The sequence below is a fragment of the Perna viridis genome, chromosome 5 (assembly GCF_037379345.1).
Source record: "Perna viridis isolate PV_CMFRI_1.1 ecotype Kerala chromosome 5, ASM3737934v1, whole genome shotgun sequence".
Lineage (NCBI taxonomy): Eukaryota > Metazoa > Mollusca > Bivalvia > Mytilida > Mytilidae > Perna > Perna viridis.
The window spans coordinates 24,763,567-24,777,177 of NC_142449.1; the positions used below are offsets into that span (position 1 = coordinate 24,763,567).

Sequence of the window (13,611 nt, forward strand, 5' to 3'; positions counted from 1 at the left end):
GCTGCCGTATTAGTAACAGTGTGGTGGCCGAGTGGTTAAGGCGTTGGACTTAAGTTCCAATGGACGTATGTCCGCGTGGGTTCGAACCCCACCCGCACTAGCTATATTTTTGGTACCTTGAAATCGTATAGTTGTATTCAAAAAACGAATCGTATAGGAGATCGAGTATAATTGATATTTTCGATCAAGAATTGCACAAACCAGTAGAAAAAAATTGTCTGCGGTATTTATCTACAGCAGTTGTGTAGAAAATATGTTGCTGTACATTCGGGTTATAAATTGATCGGCTTTTTTAGTCAAGGAAAGTGACCAAAATGCTTTACGAATATAGTTCCATTTAACAAAGTTTGGACCATCTTAATACAACCAAGACATAATGATTGTGGACGCATTGAATCCAAGCTCAAAATGACTAGTAATTGAAAAGAATTGCGACCCTTAACTTTTTTTCATATGACAAATGTTAACCTTTGTATTCCGATGCAACATCCTACTGCGCAATTCTGCTGATAGTTTTAAACATTTTAAGCTGCCGTATTAGTAACAGTGTGGTGGCCGAGTGGTTAAGGCGTTGGACTTAAGTTCCAATGGACGTATGTCCGCGTGGGTTCGAACCCCACCCGCACTAGCTATATTTTTGGTACCTTGAAATCGTATAGTTGTATTCAAAAAACGAATCGTATAGGAGATCGAGTATAATTGATATTTTCGATCAAGAATTGCACAAACCAGTAGAAAAAAATTGTCTGCGGTATTTATCTACAGCAGTTGTGTAGAAAATATGTTGCTGTACATTCGGGTTATAAATTGATCGGCTTTTTTAGTCAAGGAAAATGACCAAAATGCTTTACGAATATAGTTCCATTTAACAAAGTTTGGACCATCTTAATACAACCAAGACATAATGATTATGGACGCATTGAATCCAAGCTCAAAATGACTAGTAATTGAAAAGAATTGCCACTCTTAACTTTTTTTCATATGACAAATGTTAACCTTTGTATTCCGATGCAACATCCTACTGCGCAATTCTGCTGATAGTTTTAAACATTTTAAGCTGCCGTATTAGTAACAGTGTGGTGGCCGAGTGGTTAAGGCGTTGGACTTAAGTTCCAATGGACGTATGTCCGCGTGGGTTCGAACCCCACCCGCACTAGCTATATTTTTGGTACCTTGAAATCGTATAGTTGTATTCAAAAAACGAATCGTATAGGAGATCGAGTATAATTGATATTTTCGATCAAGAATTGCACAAACCAGTAGAAAAAAATTGTCTGCGGTATTTATCTACAGCAGTTGTGTAGAAAATATGTTGCTGTACATTCGGGTTATAAATTGATCGGCTTTTTTAGTCAAGGAAAATGACCAAAATGCTTTACGAATATAGTTCCATTTAACAAAGTTTGGACCATCTTAATACAACCAAGACATAATGATTATAGACGCATTGAATCCAAGCTCAAAATGACTAGTAATTAAAAAGAATTGCGACTCTTAACTTTTTTTCATATGACAAATGTTAACCTTTGTATTCCGATGCAACATCCTACTGCGCAATTCTGCTGATAGTTTTAAACATTTTAAGCTGCCGTATTAGTAACAGTGTGGTGGCCGAGTGGTTAAGGCGTTGGACTTAAGTTCCAATGGACGTATGTCCGCGTGGGTTCGAACCCCACCCGCACTAGCTATATTTTTGGTACCTTGAAATCGTATAGTTGTATTCAAAAAACGAATCGTATAGGAGATCGAGTATAATTGATATTTTCGATCAAGAATTGCACAAACCAGTAGAAAAAAATTGTCTGCGGTATTTATCTACAGCAGTTGTGTAGAAAATATGTTGCTGTACATTCGGGTTATAAATTGATCGGCTTTTTTAGTCAAGGAAAATGACCAAAATGCTTTACGAATATAGTTCCATTTAACAAAGTTTGGACCATCTTAATACAACCAAGACATAATGATTGTGGACGCATTGAATCCAAGCTCAAAATGACTAGTAATTGAAAAGAATTGCGACCCTTAACTTTTTTTCATATGACAAATGTTAACCTTTGTATTCCGATGCAACATCCTACTGCGCAATTCTGCTGATAGTTTTAAACATTTTAAGCTGCCGTATTAGTAACAGTGTGGTGGCCGAGTCGTTAAGGCGTTGGACTTAAGTTCCAATGGACGTATGTCCGCGTGGGTTCGAACCCCACCCGCACTAGCTATATTTTTGGTACCTTGAAATCGTATAGTTGTATTCAAAAAACGAATCGTATAGGAGATCGAGTATAATTGATATTTTCGATCAAGAATTGCACAAACCAGTAGAAAAAAATTGTCTGCGGTATTTATCTACAGCAGTTGTGTAGAAAATATGTTGCTGTACATTCGGGTTATAAATTGATCGGCTTTTTTAGTCAAGGAAAATGACCAAAATGCTTTACGAATATAGTTCCATTTAACAAAGTTTGGACCATCTTAATACAACCAAGACATAATGATTATGGACGCATTGAATCCAAGCTCAAAATGACTAGTAATTGAAAAGAATTGCGACTCTTAACTTTTTTTCATATGACAAATGTTAACCTTTGTATTCCGATGCAACATCCTACTGCGCAATTCTGCTGATAGTTTTAAACATTTTAAGCTGCCGTATTAGTAACAGTGTGGTGGCCGAGTGGTTAAGGCGTTGGACTTAAGTTCCAATGGACGTATGTCCGCGTGGGTTCGAACCCCACCCGCACTAGCTATATTTTTGGTACCTTGAAATCGTATAGTTGTATTCAAAAAACGAATCGTATAGGAGATCGAGTATAATTGATATTTTCGATCAAGAATTGCACAAACCAGTAGAAAAAAATTGTCTGCGGTATTTATCTACAGCAGTTGTGTAGAAAATATGTTGCTGTACATTCGGGTTATAAATTGATCGGCTTTTTTAGTCAAGGAAAATGACCAAAATGCTTTACGAATATAGTTCCATTTAACAAAGTTTGGACCATCTTAATACAACCAAGACATAATGATTGTGGACGCATTGAATCCAAGCTCAAAATGACTAGTAATTGAAAAGAATTGCGACCCTTAACTTTTTTTCATATGACAAATGTTAACCTTTGTATTCCGATGCAACATCCTACTGCGCAATTCTGCTGATAGTTTTAAACATTTTAAGCTGCCGTATTAGTAACAGTGTGGTGGCCGAGTGGTTAAGGCGTTGGACTTAAGTTCCAATGGACGTATGTCCGCGTGGGTTCGAACCCCACCCGCACTAGCTATATTTTTGGTACCTTGAAATCGTATAGTTGTATTCAAAAAACGAATCGTATAGGAGATCGAGTATAATTGATATTTTCGATCAAGAATTGCACAAACCAGTAGAAAAAAATTGTCTGCGGTATTTATCTACAGCAGTTGTGTAGAAAATATGTTGCTGTACATTCGGGTTATAAATTGATCGGCTTTTTTAGTCAAGGAAAATGACCAAAATGCTTTACGAATATAGTTCCATTTAACAAAGTTTGGACCATCTTAATACAACCAAGACATAATGATTGTGGACGCATTGAATCCAAGCTCAAAATGACTAGTAATTGAAAAGAATTGCGACCCTTAACTTTTTTTCATATGACAAATGTTAACCTTTGTATTCCGATGCAACATCCTACTGCGCAATTCTGCTGATAGTTTTAAACATTTTAAGCTGCCGTATTAGTAACAGTGTGGTGGCCGAGTGGTTAAGGCGTTGGACTTAAGTTCCAATGGACGTATGTCCGCGTGGGTTCGAACCCCACCCGCACTAGCTATATTTTTGGTACCTTGAAATCGTATAGTTGTATTCAAAAAACGAATCGTATAGGAGATCGAGTATAATTGATATTTTCGATCAAGAATTGCACAAACCAGTAGAAAAAAATTGTCTGCGGTATTTATCTACAGCAGTTGTGTAGAAAATATGTTGCTGTACATTCGGGTTATAAATTGATCGGCTTTTTTAGTCAAGGAAAATGACCAAAATGCTTTACGAATATAGTTCCATTTAACAAAGTTTGGACCATCTTAATACAACCAAGACATAATGATTGTGGACGCATTGAATCCAAGCTCAAAATGACTAGTAATTGAAAAGAATTGCGACCCTTAACTTTTTTTCATATGACAAATGTTAACCTTTGTATTCCGATGCAACATCCTACTGCGCAATTCTGCTGATAGTTTTAAACATTTTAAGCTGCCGTATTAGTAACAGTGTGGTGGCCGAGTGGTTAAGGCGTTGGACTTAAGTTCCAATGGACGTATGTCCGCGTGGGTTCGAACCCCACCCGCACTAGCTATATTTTTGGTACCTTGAAATCGTATAGTTGTATTCAAAAAACGAATCGTATAGGAGATCGAGTATAATTGATATTTTCGATCAAGAATTGCACAAACCAGTAGAAAAAAATTGTCTGCGGTATTTATCTACAGCAGTTGTGTAGAAAATATGTTGCTGTACATTCGGGTTATAAATTGATCGGCTTTTTTAGTCAAGGAAAATGACCAAAATGCTTTACGAATATAGTTCCATTTAACAAAGTTTGGACCATCTTAATACAACCAAGACATAATGATTATGGACGCATTGAATCCAAGCTCAAAATGACTAGTAATTGAAAAGAATTGCGACCCTTAACTTTTTTTCATATGACAAATGTTAACCTTTGTATTCCGATGCAACATCCTACTGCGCAATTCTGCTGATAGTTTTAAACATTTTAAGCTGCCGTATTAGTAACAGTGTGGTGGCCGAGTGGTTAAGGCGTTGGACTTAAGTTCCAATGGACGTATGTCCGCGTGGGTTCGAACCCCACCCGCACTAGCTATATTTTTGGTACCTTGAAATCGTATAGTTGTATTCAAAAAACGAATCGTATAGGAGATCGAGTATAATTGATATTTTCGATCAAGAATTGCACAAACCAGTAGTAAAAAATTGTCTGCGGTATTTATCTACAGCAGTTGTGTAGAAAATATGTTGCTGTACATTCGGGTTATAAATTGATCGGCTTTTTTAGTCAAGGAAAATGACCAAAATGCTTTACGAATATAGTTCCATTTAACAAAGTTTGGACCATCTTAATACAACCAAGACATAATGATTGTGGACGCATTGAATCCAAGCTCAAAATGACTAGTAATTGAAAAGAATTGCGACCCTTAACTTTTTTTCATATGACAAATGTTAACCTTTGTATTCCGATGCAACATCCTACTGCGCAATTCTGCTGATAGTTTTAAACATTTTAAGCTGCCGTATTAGTAACAGTGTGGTGGCCGAGTCGTTAAGGCGTTGGACTTAAGTTCCAATGGACGTATGTCCGCGTGGGTTCGAACCCCACCCGCACTAGCTATATTTTTGGTACCTTGAAATCGTATAGTTGTATTCAAAAAACGAATCGTATAGGAGATCGAGTATAATTGATATTTTCGATCAAGAATTGCACAAACCAGTAGAAAAAAATTGTCTGCGGTATTTATCTACAGCAGTTGTGTAGAAAATATGTTGCTGTACATTCGGGTTATAAATTGATCGGCTTTTTTAGTCAAGGAAAATGACCAAAATGCTTTACGAATATAGTTCCATTTAACAAAGTTTGGACCATCTTAATACAACCAAGACATAATGATTATGGACGCATTGAATCCAAGCTCAAAATGACTAGTAATTGAAAAGAATTGCGACTCTTAACTTTTTTTCATATGACAAATGTTAACCTTTGTATTCCGATGCAACATCCTACTGCGCAATTCTGCTGATAGTTTTAAACATTTTAAGCTGCCGTATTAGTAACAGTGTGGTGGCCGAGTGGTTAAGGCGTTGGACTTAAGTTCCAATGGACGTATGTCCGCGTGGGTTCGAACCCCACCCGCACTAGCTATATTTTTGGTACCTTGAAATCGTATAGTTGTATTCAAAAAACGAATCGTATAGGAGATCGAGTATAATTGATATTTTCGATCAAGAATTGCACAAACCAGTAGAAAAAAATTGTCTGCGGTATTTATCTACAGCAGTTGTGTAGAAAATATGTTGCTGTACATTCGGGTTATAAATTGATCGGCTTTTTTAGTCAAGGAAAATGACCAAAATGCTTTACGAATATAGTTCCATTTAACAAAGTTTGGACCATCTTAATACAACCAAGACATAATGATTGTGGACGCATTGAATCCAAGCTCAAAATGACTAGTAATTGAAAAGAATTGCGACCCTTAACTTTTTTTCATATGACAAATGTTAACCTTTGTATTCCGATGCAACATCCTACTGCGCAATTCTGCTGATAGTTTTAAACATTTTAAGCTGCCGTATTAGTAACAGTGTGGTGGCCGAGTGGTTAAGGCGTTGGACTTAAGTTCCAATGGACGTATGTCCGCGTGGGTTCGAACCCCACCCGCACTAGCTATATTTTTGGTACCTTGAAATCGTATAGTTGTATTCAAAAAACGAATCGTATAGGAGATCGAGTATAATTGATATTTTCGATCAAGAATTGCACAAACCAGTAGAAAAAAATTGTCTGCGGTATTTATCTACAGCAGTTGTGTAGAAAATATGTTGCTGTACATTCGGGTTATAAATTGATCGGCTTTTTTAGTCAAGGAAAATGACCAAAATGCTTTACGAATATAGTTCCATTTAACAAAGTTTGGACCATCTTAATACAACCAAGACATAATGATTGTGGACGCATTGAATCCAAGCTCAAAATGACTAGTAATTGAAAAGAATTGCGACCCTTAACTTTTTTTCATATGACAAATGTTAACCTTTGTATTCCGATGCAACATCCTACTGCGCAATTCTGCTGATAGTTTTAAACATTTTAAGCTGCCGTATTAGTAACAGTGTGGTGGCCGAGTGGTTAAGGCGTTGGACTTAAGTTCCAATGGACGTATGTCCGCGTGGGTTCGAACCCCACCCGCACTAGCTATATTTTTGGTACCTTGAAATCGTATAGTTGTATTCAAAAAACGAATCGTATAGGAGATCGAGTATAATTGATATTTTCGATCAAGAATTGCACAAACCAGTAGAAAAAAATTGTCTGCGGTATTTATCTACAGCAGTTGTGTAGAAAATATGTTGCTGTACATTCGGGTTATAAATTGATCGGCTTTTTTAGTCAAGGAAAATGACCAAAATGCTTTACGAATATAGTTCCATTTAACAAAGTTTGGACCATCTTAATACAACCAAGACATAATGATTGTGGACGCATTGAATCCAAGCTCAAAATGACTAGTAATTGAAAAGAATTGCGACCCTTAACTTTTTTTCATATGACAAATGTTAACCTTTGTATTCCGATGCAACATCCTACTGCGCAATTCTGCTGATAGTTTTAAACATTTTAAGCTGCCGTATTAGTAACAGTGTGGTGGCCGAGTCGTTAAGGCGTTGGACTTAAGTTCCAATGGACGTATGTCCGCGTGGGTTCGAACCCCACCCGCACTAGCTATATTTTTGGTACCTTGAAATCGTATAGTTGTATTCAAAAAACGAATCGTATAGGAGATCGAGTATAATTGATATTTTCGATCAAGAATTGCACAAACCAGTAGAAAAAAATTGTCTGCGGTATTTATCTACAGCAGTTGTGTAGAAAATATGTTGCTGTACATTCGGGTTATAAATTGATCGGCTTTTTTAGTCAAGGAAAATGACCAAAATGCTTTACGAATATAGTTCCATTTAACAAAGTTTGGACCATCTTAATACAACCAAGACATAATGATTATGGACGCATTGAATCCAAGCTCAAAATGACTAGTAATTGAAAAGAATTGCGACCCTTAACTTTTTTTCATATGACAAATGTTAACCTTTGTATTCCGATGCAACATCCTACTGCGCAATTCTGCTGATAGTTTTAAACATTTTAAGCTGCCGTATTAGTAACAGTGTGGTGGCCGAGTGGTTAAGGCGTTGGACTTAAGTTCCAATGGACGTATGTCCGCGTGGGTTCGAACCCCACCCGCACTAGCTATATTTTTGGTACCTTGAAATCGTATAGTTGTATTCAAAAAACGAATCGTATAGGAGATCGAGTATAATTGATATTTTCGATCAAGAATTGCACAAACCAGTAGAAAAAAATTGTCTGCGGTATTTATCTACAGCAGTTGTGTAGAAAATATGTTGCTGTACATTCGGGTTATAAATTGATCGGCTTTTTTAGTCAAGGAAAATGACCAAAATGCTTTACGAATATAGTTCCATTTAACAAAGTTTGGACCATCTTAATACAACCAAGACATAATGATTATGGACGCATTGAATCCAAGCTCAAAATGACTAGTAATTGAAAAGAATTGCCACTCTTAACTTTTTTTCATATGACAAATGTTAACCTTTGTATTCCGATGCAACATCCTACTGCGCAATTCTGCTGATAGTTTTAAACATTTTAAGCTGCCGTATTAGTAACAGTGTGGTGGCCGAGTGGTTAAGGCGTTGGACTTAAGTTCCAATGGACGTATGTCCGCGTGGGTTCGAACCCCACCCACACTAGCTATATTTTTGGTACCTTGAAATCGTATAGTTGTATTCAAAAAACGAATCGTATAGGAGATCGAGTATAATTGATATTTTCGATCAAGAATTGCACAAACCAGTAGAAAAAAATTGTCTGCGGTATTTATCTACAGCAGTTGTGTAGAAAATATGTTGCTGTACATTCGGGTTATAAATTGATCGGCTTTTTTAGTCAAGGAAAATGACCAAAATGCTTTACGAATATAGTTCCATTTAACAAAGTTTGGACCATCTTAATACAACCAAGACATAATGATTGTGGACGCATTGAATCCAAGCTCAAAATGACTAGTAATTGAAAAGAATTGCGACCCTTAACTTTTTTTCATATGACAAATGTTAACCTTTGTATTCCGATGCAACATCCTACTGCGCAATTCTGCTGATAGTTTTAAACATTTTAAGCTGCCGTATTAGTAACAGTGTGGTGGCCGAGTGGTTAAGGCGTTGGACTTAAGTTCCAATGGACGTATGTCCGCGTGGGTTCGAACCCCACCCGCACTAGCTATATTTTTGGTACCTTGAAATCGTATAGTTGTATTCAAAAAACGAATCGTATAGGAGATCGAGTATAATTGATATTTTCGATCAAGAATTGCACAAACCAGTAGAAAAAAATTGTCTGCGGTATTTATCTACAGCAGTTGTGTAGAAAATATGTTGCTGTACATTCGGGTTATAAATTGATCGGCTTTTTTAGTCAAGGAAAATGACCAAAATGCTTTACGAATATAGTTCCATTTAACAAAGTTTGGACCATCTTAATACAACCAAGACATAATGATTATGGACGCATTGAATCCAAGCTCAAAATGACTAGTAATTGAAAAGAATTGCGACTCTTAACTTTTTTTCATATGACAAATGTTAACCTTTGTATTCCGATGCAACATCCTACTGCGCAATTCTGCTGATAGTTTTAAACATTTTAAGCTGCCGTATTAGTAACAGTGTGGTGGCCGAGTGGTTAAGGCGTTGGACTTAAGTTCCAATGGACGTATGTCCGCGTGGGTTCGAACCCCACCCGCACTAGCTATATTTTTGGTACCTTGAAATCGTATAGTTGTATTCAAAAAACGAATCGTATAGGAGATCGAGTATAATTGATATTTTCGATCAAGAATTGCACAAACCAGTAGAAAAAAATTGTCTGCGGTATTTATCTACAGCAGTTGTGTAGAAAATATGTTGCTGTACATTCGGGTTATAAATTGATCGGCTTTTTTAGTCAAGGAAAATGACCAAAATGCTTTACGAATATAGTTCCATTTAACAAAGTTTGGACCATCTTAATACAACCAAGACATAATGATTGTGGACGCATTGAATCCAAGCTCAAAATGACTAGTAATTGAAAAGAATTGCGACCCTTAACTTTTTTTCATATGACAAATGTTAACCTTTGTATTCCGATGCAACATCCTACTGCGCAATTCTGCTGATAGTTTTAAACATTTTAAGCTGCCGTATTAGTAACAGTGTGGTGGCCGAGTCGTTAAGGCGTTGGACTTAAGTTCCAATGGACGTATGTCCGCGTGGGTTCGAACCCCACCCGTACTAGCTATATTTTTGGTACCTTGAAATCGTATAGTTGTATTCAAAAAACGAATCGTATAGGAGATCGAGTATAATTGATATTTTCGATCAAGAATTGCACAAACCAGTAGAAAAAAATTGTCTGCGGTATTTATCTACAGCAGTTGTGTAGAAAATATGTTGCTGTACATTCGGGTTATAAATTGATCGGCTTTTTTAGTCAAGGAAAATGACCAAAATGCTTTACGAATATAGTTCCATTTAACAAAGTTTGGACCATCTTAATACAACCAAGACATAATGATTGTGGACGCATTGAATCCAAGCTCAAAATGACTAGTAATTGAAAAGAATTGCGACCCTTAACTTTTTTTCATATGACAAATGTTAACCTTTGTATTCCGATGCAACATCCTACTGCGCAATTCTGCTGATAGTTTTAAACATTTTAAGCTGCCGTATTAGTAACAGTGTGGTGGCCGAGTGGTTAAGGCGTTGGACTTAAGTTCCAATGGACGTATGTCCGCGTGGGTTCGAACCCCACCCGCACTAGCTATATTTTTGGTACCTTGAAATCGTATAGTTGTATTCAAAAAACGAATCGTATAGGAGATCGAGTATAATTGATATTTTCGATCAAGAATTGCACAAACCAGTAGAAAAAAATTGTCTGCGGTATTTATCTACAGCAGTTGTGTAGAAAATATGTTGCTGTACATTCGGGTTATAAATTGATCGGCTTTTTTAGTCAAGGAAAATGACCAAAATGCTTTACGAATATAGTTCCATTTAACAAAGTTTGGACCATCTTAATACAACCAAGACATAATGATTATGGACGCATTGAATCCAAGCTCAAAATGACTAGTAATTGAAAAGAATTGCGACTCTTAACTTTTTTTCATATGACAAATGTTAACCTTTGTATTCCGATGCAACATCCTACTGCGCAATTCTGCTGATAGTTTTAAACATTTTAAGCTGCCGTATTAGTAACAGTGTGGTGGCCGAGTGGTTAAGGCGTTGGACTTAAGTTCCAATGGACGTATGTCCGCGTGGGTTCGAACCCCACCCGCACTAGCTATATTTTTGGTACCTTGAAATCGTATAGTTGTATTCAAAAAACGAATCGTATAGGAGATCGAGTATAATTGATATTTTCGATCAAGAATTGCACAAACCAGTAGAAAAAAATTGTCTGCGGTATTTATCTACAGCAGTTGTGTAGAAAATATGTTGCTGTACATTCGGGTTATAAATTGATCGGCTTTTTTAGTCAAGGAAAATGACCAAAATGCTTTACGAATATAGTTCCATTTAACAAAGTTTGGACCATCTTAATACAACCAAGACATAATGATTGTGGACGCATTGAATCCAAGCTCAAAATGACTAGTAATTGAAAAGAATTGCGACTCTTAACTTTTTTTCATATGACAAATGTTAACCTTTGTATTCCGATGCAACATCCTACTGCGCAATTCTGCTGATAGTTTTAAACATTTTAAGCTGCCGTATTAGTAACAGTGTGGTGGCCGAGTGGTTAAGGCGTTGGACTTAAGTTCCAATGGACGTATGTCCGCGTGGGTTCGAACCCCACCCGCACTAGCTATATTTTTGGTACCTTGAAATCGTATAGTTGTATTCAAAAAACGAATCGTATAGGAGATCGAGTATAATTGATATTTTCGATCAAGAATTGCACAAACCAGTAGAAAAAAATTGTCTGCGGTATTTATCTACAGCAGTTGTGTAGAAAATATGTTGCTGTACATTCGGGTTATAAATTGATCGGCTTTTTTAGTCAAGGAAAATGACCAAAATGCTTTACGAATATAGTTCCATTTAACAAAGTTTGGACCATCTTAATACAACCAAGACATAATGATTATGGACGCATTGAATCCAAGCTCAAAATGACTAGTAATTGAAAAGAATTGCGACTCTTAACTTTTTTTCATATGACAAATGTTAACCTTTGTATTCCGATGCAACATCCTACTGCGCAATTCTGCTGATAGTTTTAAACATTTTAAGCTGCCGTATTAGTAACAGTGTGGTGGCCGAGTGGTTAAGGCGTTGGACTTAAGTTCCAATGGACGTATGTCCGCGTGGGTTCGAACCCCACCCGCACTAGCTATATTTTTGGTACCTTGAAATCGTATAGTTGTATTCAAAAAACGAATCGTATAGGAGATCGAGTATAATTGATATTTTCGATCAAGAATTGCACAAACCAGTAGAAAAAAATTGTCTGCGGTATTTATCTACAGCAGTTGTGTAGAAAATATGTTGCTGTACATTCGGGTTATAAATTGATCGGCTTTTTTAGTCAAGGAAAATGACCAAAATGCTTTACGAATATAGTTCCATTTAACAAAGTTTGGACCATCTTAATACAACCAAGACATAATGATTGTGGACGCATTGAATCCAAGCTCAAAATGACTAGTAATTGAAAAGAATTGCGACCCTTAACTTTTTTTCATATGACAAATGTTAACCTTTGTATTCCGATGCAACATCCTACTGCGCAATTCTGCTGATAGTTTTAAACATTTTAAGCTGCCGTATTAGTAACAGTGTGGTGGCCGAGTGGTTAAGGCGTTGGACTTAAGTTCCAATGGACGTATGTCCGCGTGGGTTCGAACCCCACCCGCACTAGCTATATTTTTGGTACCTTGAAATCGTATAGTTGTATTCAAAAAACGAATCGTATAGGAGATCGAGTATAATTGATATTTTCGATCAAGAATTGCACAAACCAGTAGAAAAAAATTGTCTGCGGTATTTATCTACAGCAGTTGTGTAGAAAATATGTTGCTGTACATTCGGGTTATAAATTGATCGGCTTTTTTAGTCAAGGAAAATGACCAAAATGCTTTACGAATATAGTTCCATTTAACAAAGTTTGGACCATCTTAATACAACCAAGACATAATGATTGTGGACGCATTGAATCCAAGCTCAAAATGACTAGTAATTGAAAAGAATTGCGACTCTTAACTTTTTTTCATATGACAAATGTTAACCTTTGTATTCCGATGCAACATCCTACTGCGCAATTCTGCTGATAGTTTTAAACATTTTAAGCTGCCGTATTAGTAACAGTGTGGTGGCCGAGTGGTTAAGGCGTTGGACTTAAGTTCCAATGGACGTATGTCCGCGTGGGTTCGAACCCCACCCGCACTAGCTATATTTTTGGTACCTTGAAATCGTATAGTTGTATTCAAAAAACGAATCGTATAGGAGATCGAGTATAATTGATATTTTCGATCAAGAATTGCACAAACCAGTAGAAAAAAATTGTCTGCGGTATTTATCTACAGCAGTTGTGTAGAAAATATGTTGCTGTACATTCGGGTTATAAATTGATCGGCTTTTTTAGTCAAGGAAAATGACCAAAATGCTTTACGAATATAGTTCCATTTAACAAAGTTTGGACCATCTTAATACAACCAAGACATAATGATTGTGGACGCATTGAATCCAAGCTCAAAATG

General features: G+C 36.6%; 22 non-coding genes across 22 annotated transcripts; all 22 read left to right on the forward strand.

The window, feature by feature from the left end:
• The first annotated feature begins 17 nt into the window (after positions 1-17).
• Trnal-uaa (transfer RNA leucine (anticodon UAA)) lies at positions 18-100 on the forward strand. The gene has a single exon. It is a non-coding gene; the product is annotated as a tRNA-Leu (tRNA).
• Positions 101-545: 445 nt separating this feature from the next.
• On the forward strand, positions 546-628 carry Trnal-uaa (transfer RNA leucine (anticodon UAA)). Its single transcript has one exon. It is a non-coding gene; the product is annotated as a tRNA-Leu (tRNA).
• A 445-nt stretch (positions 629-1,073) lies between these two features.
• On the forward strand, positions 1,074-1,156 carry Trnal-uaa (transfer RNA leucine (anticodon UAA)). The gene has a single exon. It is a non-coding gene; the product is annotated as a tRNA-Leu (tRNA).
• Positions 1,157-1,601: 445 nt separating this feature from the next.
• On the forward strand, positions 1,602-1,684 carry Trnal-uaa (transfer RNA leucine (anticodon UAA)). Its single transcript has one exon. It is a non-coding gene; the product is annotated as a tRNA-Leu (tRNA).
• A 973-nt stretch (positions 1,685-2,657) lies between these two features.
• Positions 2,658-2,740, forward strand: Trnal-uaa (transfer RNA leucine (anticodon UAA)). The gene has a single exon. It is a non-coding gene; the product is annotated as a tRNA-Leu (tRNA).
• Positions 2,741-3,185: 445 nt separating this feature from the next.
• Positions 3,186-3,268, forward strand: Trnal-uaa (transfer RNA leucine (anticodon UAA)). Its single transcript has one exon. It is a non-coding gene; the product is annotated as a tRNA-Leu (tRNA).
• A 445-nt stretch (positions 3,269-3,713) lies between these two features.
• On the forward strand, positions 3,714-3,796 carry Trnal-uaa (transfer RNA leucine (anticodon UAA)). Its single transcript has one exon. It is a non-coding gene; the product is annotated as a tRNA-Leu (tRNA).
• A 445-nt stretch (positions 3,797-4,241) lies between these two features.
• On the forward strand, positions 4,242-4,324 carry Trnal-uaa (transfer RNA leucine (anticodon UAA)). The gene has a single exon. It is a non-coding gene; the product is annotated as a tRNA-Leu (tRNA).
• A 445-nt stretch (positions 4,325-4,769) lies between these two features.
• Positions 4,770-4,852, forward strand: Trnal-uaa (transfer RNA leucine (anticodon UAA)). Its single transcript has one exon. It is a non-coding gene; the product is annotated as a tRNA-Leu (tRNA).
• Positions 4,853-5,825: 973 nt separating this feature from the next.
• On the forward strand, positions 5,826-5,908 carry Trnal-uaa (transfer RNA leucine (anticodon UAA)). The gene has a single exon. It is a non-coding gene; the product is annotated as a tRNA-Leu (tRNA).
• Positions 5,909-6,353: 445 nt separating this feature from the next.
• Positions 6,354-6,436, forward strand: Trnal-uaa (transfer RNA leucine (anticodon UAA)). Its single transcript has one exon. It is a non-coding gene; the product is annotated as a tRNA-Leu (tRNA).
• Positions 6,437-6,881: 445 nt separating this feature from the next.
• Positions 6,882-6,964, forward strand: Trnal-uaa (transfer RNA leucine (anticodon UAA)). Its single transcript has one exon. It is a non-coding gene; the product is annotated as a tRNA-Leu (tRNA).
• Positions 6,965-7,937: 973 nt separating this feature from the next.
• On the forward strand, positions 7,938-8,020 carry Trnal-uaa (transfer RNA leucine (anticodon UAA)). Its single transcript has one exon. It is a non-coding gene; the product is annotated as a tRNA-Leu (tRNA).
• Positions 8,021-8,465: 445 nt separating this feature from the next.
• Trnal-uaa (transfer RNA leucine (anticodon UAA)) lies at positions 8,466-8,548 on the forward strand. The gene has a single exon. It is a non-coding gene; the product is annotated as a tRNA-Leu (tRNA).
• Positions 8,549-8,993: 445 nt separating this feature from the next.
• Positions 8,994-9,076, forward strand: Trnal-uaa (transfer RNA leucine (anticodon UAA)). The gene has a single exon. It is a non-coding gene; the product is annotated as a tRNA-Leu (tRNA).
• Positions 9,077-9,521: 445 nt separating this feature from the next.
• Trnal-uaa (transfer RNA leucine (anticodon UAA)) lies at positions 9,522-9,604 on the forward strand. Its single transcript has one exon. It is a non-coding gene; the product is annotated as a tRNA-Leu (tRNA).
• Positions 9,605-10,577: 973 nt separating this feature from the next.
• Positions 10,578-10,660, forward strand: Trnal-uaa (transfer RNA leucine (anticodon UAA)). The gene has a single exon. It is a non-coding gene; the product is annotated as a tRNA-Leu (tRNA).
• A 445-nt stretch (positions 10,661-11,105) lies between these two features.
• Trnal-uaa (transfer RNA leucine (anticodon UAA)) lies at positions 11,106-11,188 on the forward strand. The gene has a single exon. It is a non-coding gene; the product is annotated as a tRNA-Leu (tRNA).
• Positions 11,189-11,633: 445 nt separating this feature from the next.
• On the forward strand, positions 11,634-11,716 carry Trnal-uaa (transfer RNA leucine (anticodon UAA)). Its single transcript has one exon. It is a non-coding gene; the product is annotated as a tRNA-Leu (tRNA).
• A 445-nt stretch (positions 11,717-12,161) lies between these two features.
• On the forward strand, positions 12,162-12,244 carry Trnal-uaa (transfer RNA leucine (anticodon UAA)). The gene has a single exon. It is a non-coding gene; the product is annotated as a tRNA-Leu (tRNA).
• Positions 12,245-12,689: 445 nt separating this feature from the next.
• Trnal-uaa (transfer RNA leucine (anticodon UAA)) lies at positions 12,690-12,772 on the forward strand. The gene has a single exon. It is a non-coding gene; the product is annotated as a tRNA-Leu (tRNA).
• A 445-nt stretch (positions 12,773-13,217) lies between these two features.
• Positions 13,218-13,300, forward strand: Trnal-uaa (transfer RNA leucine (anticodon UAA)). Its single transcript has one exon. It is a non-coding gene; the product is annotated as a tRNA-Leu (tRNA).
• The last annotated feature ends 311 nt before the right edge of the window (positions 13,301-13,611 follow it).